The following is a 6,000-nucleotide window of genomic DNA, read 5'->3' as shown; positions in this document are numbered from 1 at the left end:
GAGTTTGGTGGCCAGCGGAAATGTTTAAACTCAGAAGAGTGTTCCTGGAGCCACTCTGTAGCAAGTCTGGACGTGTGGGGTGTCGCGTTCTCTTGCTGCAATTGCCCAACTCCGTCGGAACGCACAATGGATATGAATGGATGCAGGTCCCATATCACCCCAACTGCACACGCCCCAACCCATTATAGAGCCTCCACCAGCTTGAACAGGACCCTGCTAACATGCGGGTCCATGGATTCATGAGGTTGTCTCCATACTCATAAACGTCCATCTGCTCGATACAATTTGAAACGAGACTAGTCCGACCAGGCAACGTGTTTCCAGACATCAACAGCCCAATGACAAGGCGTAAAGCTTTTTGTCGTGCGGTCATCAAGGGTACACGAGTGGGACTTCGGCTCCGAAAGCCCATATCGATGACACTTGTTGATGGCCCAGCGTTGAAATATGCAGCAATTTGCCGAAGAGTTGCACTTGTGTCACGCTGAACGATTTTCTTCGTCGTCGTTGATTCTGTTCTTTTTCCGACCGCAGTGACGTCGGATATCTGATGTTGATCCCTGATATTCACGGTACACTCGTGAAATCGTCGTACAGGAAAATCCCCCCTTCATCGCTACCTCGGAGATCCTGTGTCCCATCGCTCGTGCGCGGCTCATAAATTAAGGATAATTGCAGAATGTGGTGCCACACAACGCGGCACTACACAGAACTGGCGCTAATAGCATGGGCACATAGGGAACACACACGACACTGATCTGTTAAGCCCACGTTACTGGTGATAAGTTGAAAAGACAGTCCCAAAGCACATGTGCTACAAATCGCCACTGTTTCCTGCGCGTGTACCCCGACATCAGTATGGGATTGATCACCGTGCACACGTACATAGGCCGCACAACGGGTTGGCATACTCTGGATCAGGTGGTCGAGCAGCTGCTGGGATATAGGCTCCCATTCTTTCACCAGCGCCTGTCGGAGCTCCTGAAGTGTCGTAGGGGTTTGTAGACGTGCAGCGATACGTCGGCCGAGAGCATCCCAGACGTGCTCGATGGGGTTTAGGTCTGGAGAACAGGCAGGCCATTCCATTCGCTTGATATCTTTTGTTTCAAGGTACTCCTCCACGATTGCAGCTCGGTGGGGCCGTGCGTTATCATCCATCAGGAGGAAGGTGGGACCCACTGCACCCCTGAAAAGGCGGACATACTGGTGCAAAATGACGTCCCGATACACCTGACCTGCTACAATTCCTCTGTCAAATACATGTAGGGGTGTACGTGCACCAATCATGATCCCACCCCAAGCCATCAAACCACGACCTCCTTACAGGTCCCTTTCAAGGACATTAAGGGGTTGGTATCTAGTTCCTTGTTCACGCCAGATGAAAACCAGGCGAGAATCGCTGTTCAGACTGTACCTGGACTCATCTGTAAACATAACCCGGGACCACTGTTCCAATGATCATGTACTGTGTTCTTGACATCAGGCTTTACGGGCTCTCCTGTGACCAGGGCTCAGTGGAATGCATCTTTGCAGATCTGCGGGCGAATAAACCGTGTCTGTTCAGTCGTCTGTAGACTGTGTGTCGGGAGACAACTGTTCCAGTGGCTGCTGTAAGGTCCCGAGCAAGGCTACCTGCAGTACCCCGTGGCCGTCTGCGGACACTGATGGTGAGATATCGGTCTTCTTGTGGTGTTGTACACTGTGGACGTCCCGTACTGTAGGGCCTGGACACGTTTCCTGTCTGGTGGAACCGTTGCCATAATCTTGAGATCACACTTTGTGGCACACGAAGGGCCCGTGCTACAACCTGCTGTGTTTGACCAGCCTCCAGTCGCCCTAGTATTTTACCGCTCATACCGTCATCAAAATGTGCTCTTTGAACCATTTCCAACACACAGTCGCCATTAGCATGTCTGAAAATGGCTGCACACTTACACGCTGCACCGTACTCTGACATGCACCACCACACCTCTGTGTGTGTGGACTGCTGCCAACGCCACCGTGCGACGACCGCAGGTCAAATGCACCGCATGGTCATACCCCGAGATGATTTAAACCCTCAAACTGCCCACCAGAGCGTTGTTTCACCATGTATCAGCATTATCCTTAATTTATGAGCATGAGTGTATTACAGCAGCAGTAACCTATCGAACAGTTGCGCCAGACACTCGTCTTATATAGGCGTTGCCGACCACAGTGCCGTGTTCTGCCTGTTTACATATCTCTGTATTTGAATACGCATTCCTATACCAGTTTCTTTGGCGCTTCAGTGTATAATCGCTATCTATTTCATCCGTTTCATGATTAAGATTACTTTTTGTAGGTGATCAGGGTATATTCAGTTTACACGTTGCCTATGTCCATCATTAATTATTACATAAATGAGGTTCTTACCAGTTGCAAAGAATATGAAATTGACGGGTTCTCATTGTTTCTCGATTGAAACTTTGGCATCGACAATACTGACCTGTTTCAGTTTGTCAAAAATGTTCAAATGTGTGTGAAAGCTTATGGGACTTGACTGCCTAGGTTATCAGTCCCTAAGCTTACACACTACTTAACCTAAACTATCCTAAGGACAAACACACGCATCCATACCAACACCGGCTCAAAGGAAGGCCTCGGCGCTTGTTGGTGACGTCACGTCAGCTAGGCACGGCGAACGCCAGGTCTGTTGCAGGCAGAAACGCCTGGGCGTGCTTATGAATATAAATCTCTTTTTGGACAAAATGTTTGGCATTGTTTTGGATTCTGCAGTTTCATTTAGATGAAAGATTTTCTTACTATCATAAAACTACAAATGAAGACCATAGTTCTGTATAACTGAATCCTGTCGAAACAAACGTAGATCAATATGAGAAGATGCTTTGCCCCATTGCAAGTTTCGGAAATTATACATTCAAGTAACTATATTTACTTGATCCATTTTGTTATCGAAACTTACCCCAACCCCCTTACAATGAACTCGTTTCTTTTATTTATTTATTTATTTTCGTTTGACATCGTCACTGGAAATGTGAACTAATTTACATGTGGAAATGTCCAACTGTTGCCAGTAATTAGATTACAGTCGTTTTCAACAAAAGGAATTCTAAACAGGAAACAAAATAGCTTCATACATCGAATACTGCTGAGCTTAAACTTTTTTAAACATGCACATTAGAAAAGATAAATATTCCCCTCTTGCAACTGAAAGGGGAAACTTTATAAGATAAAAAATTTTATTTGATAAAACAATTGCCTCTTCTTCTGTGCACCACCTCCTCCCCCAAAGTGTACAATCGCAAGATATTTCATTAACATGCAGTGCTCCTCACCCCATAGTCAACCAAGATACCTAAAGAAGAGCACCAATATGTTGACAGTTTCTTGAAAAAGCAACCCAGTACAAACGTAACTTCCTCAGATTTACAAATAAGGTAAAGAAGCACGAATTCTGTTGCTGCTGGACCATGAAGTTGTTTTTGTATGTCAATCCTTAAAACAGGTGGAAATTTAAGTTCAGGAGTACACTATTTGTAAAGAAGTGTAATGAATTGCACAATTAACTGACTGCAGAAATTTCTCAGAACAATGTGTGATGGTCAACTACCGCCAATAGTTTCACATTTTCCTGTGTCAGAGAGGGAGACACCACCATTACGAGTATGCCTGCAACAGACATGGCGTTCGCTGTGCTTAGCTGACGTGACGTCACGAACAAGCGCCGAGGCCTTCCTTTGAGTCGGTGTTGCCGATGCCCGAGTGAGGACTCGAACCTCCGCCGGGACCAGCAGTCCATGACTGCAGCGCCCGAGACAGCTCGGCTAATCCCGCGCAGCTTCAGTTTGTCAGCTGACCCTTACACACAAAATTAACGAGCACCTTTTGTGGTCTTTTAATGGTTTACCTATTATCGATTCTAAAAAAAAAAAAAAAAAAAAAAAAAAACTTTCAGAAATAAATTATTTTCACGTACTTCATTGTTCAAATATAAAATAGAGAACAATGCCCGAAATGACGTACAGTACTTTATTACAAAGCATGGGTGGCAACTCATCAAGTAATGATGAAAGGAGGGAAAATATACACATACTGGACGAAATATTAATAACGACAAAAATAGGTGAACCTACAAAGTTCTTTTATTGTTATTTCAAAATTTGTTACACATATTTACAAACAAGGTACAGTACACAGTTCTGTCATTTTATGTAAAGCTCTTCTATTTGTACAGCTGTAATTGCATTTGAAAAATAAATCAAATGAGTATTCTCAATATTACGTCGAGTATATGTGGTGTAAATATTTATAGAGTTCTGGAACCTCGTTTCTGTTAATATCTCGAATGCGCTATAAGCTGGCTATTTTTCGCTTTCGACTTTCATGCACTGAAGACTTCTCGCCATTTCTGGCGTGACTTCACGCACAGGAATGTTTGTATCAGTCTTCTTTTCGCAGGGTCGCAAACATATTTTGGGAAGACTTGTAACGTGGAACACTTAACCTTTCGAGTTAGACAGTCACCAACTGCAGATGGAACCTTAGCGTAAGTTAGGAATATGGCAGCATTCTACAGGATTGACACATCACCATATTTGTGAATACTGTGTCCGTGACAGAATGTTAGCTGTTAGAACAAGAAAAAACATACAGAAACCTGTCGTTTGTTTGTCACGACACGTTGTGGCGACTTAGCTGCATCCTCATTTGAAAGCCTTCGGCGTAGCTCTTGTGTACGCAACTCTCTTAATGTTCAGCAGTTTTGACCCACCAGCGTTATGTTTTACAGTAACGAGCTCTGCAACCAAACATTATCCATTTTATGCATCATCACCGTAAATCACTGACGAGCTAAACTCAGAAAACTGCCAACTAAAAATGGAAGTACAGTCAGCCAAATCCGCTGTGTCAAGTACAAATCACTCTAGCTAAGGCTTTTTTTTTTATGAATTCAGCAAGTTTTCTCATACCTACATTACCGTAGTCATGGCCTTACGTGAACAAGACATAGAAGAACTGTCGAAGGAAAGGGACAGCGCTTATCGCTCAAGCAAAATCAAAGGGGATGAAAAGCAGCAAAAAGCGCAGTAGCGACTTGCTTCCTCTCAAAATTGGGAATTGATCAGTGACAGGATTCTCCTGTGTAGGAAGCAAGATTGCAAAGCATGACCCAAGTGAGGAAGGCGTCAGGAATATACTGGCACAGACGTAGAGAGCTTTCTGCATCTAAAGAACTTTGCTGGTAGCAGATATTTTTGAAATGAGGATGGAGTTCCTGAAAGAATTCGTCTGGAGCATGGAACACTTTATAAGTTCCGAGAAGAAGAAACTCGAAATATTTGTAATGTGTTGACGGAGAACATTAAAAGTGGACAAACAAAGCACAGACAGGGTACCTAGAGTGAAATCGAGATAAACACAGGTGTACGCCAAGACGGTAGCCTATCCCCAGTTCTTTTTAATCGTGTACCAGAGAAAAACTGAGAATTTTGAATGCGCAACTGAATGACCGTAATATTTCCCCAGTAAGGTTGGTAAGAGAAAACAGAAATATTGCAACAAACTATCTCGCATATACAGATGGCTTTGCTATATTTTCTGAAATGTGACATGTGCTATAATACAAAACAATCCTTTAGAAGAAGTAGGCAACAGGACTGGCCCAAGAATTTGTGCAGGAAAAATAAATACATTTTTAACAAGCGTTAAAAATGCACCGAAATTTCTAAAAACAGATACTGGACAAATAGACAGGGTTAAAAAAATTAAATATATTGAGGAAATAATCCAAGAAAGTGGTTCCGAAGAAGCCGCTATAGAAGAAAGGACACATAAAACGGGAGGGGCACATCGTATAGCTACATACCTTTACAATAAAAAATGCCTACTTAAATATGGAAAAATAAGGCATTACAGTACAGCAGTCAAGCTAGAATGTCTATGTATAAGCGAATTTCTAACACTAAACTATATTTTAGATAAATTAGAAATACTAGAAGGCTTATCTAGAGTGAAATA

This window comes from Schistocerca americana, chromosome 10 (assembly GCF_021461395.2).
Source record: "Schistocerca americana isolate TAMUIC-IGC-003095 chromosome 10, iqSchAmer2.1, whole genome shotgun sequence".
NCBI lineage: Eukaryota > Metazoa > Arthropoda > Insecta > Orthoptera > Acrididae > Schistocerca > Schistocerca americana.
The sequence above is the reverse complement of the archived record's forward strand: the minus strand, read 5'-3'. Positions refer to the sequence as shown.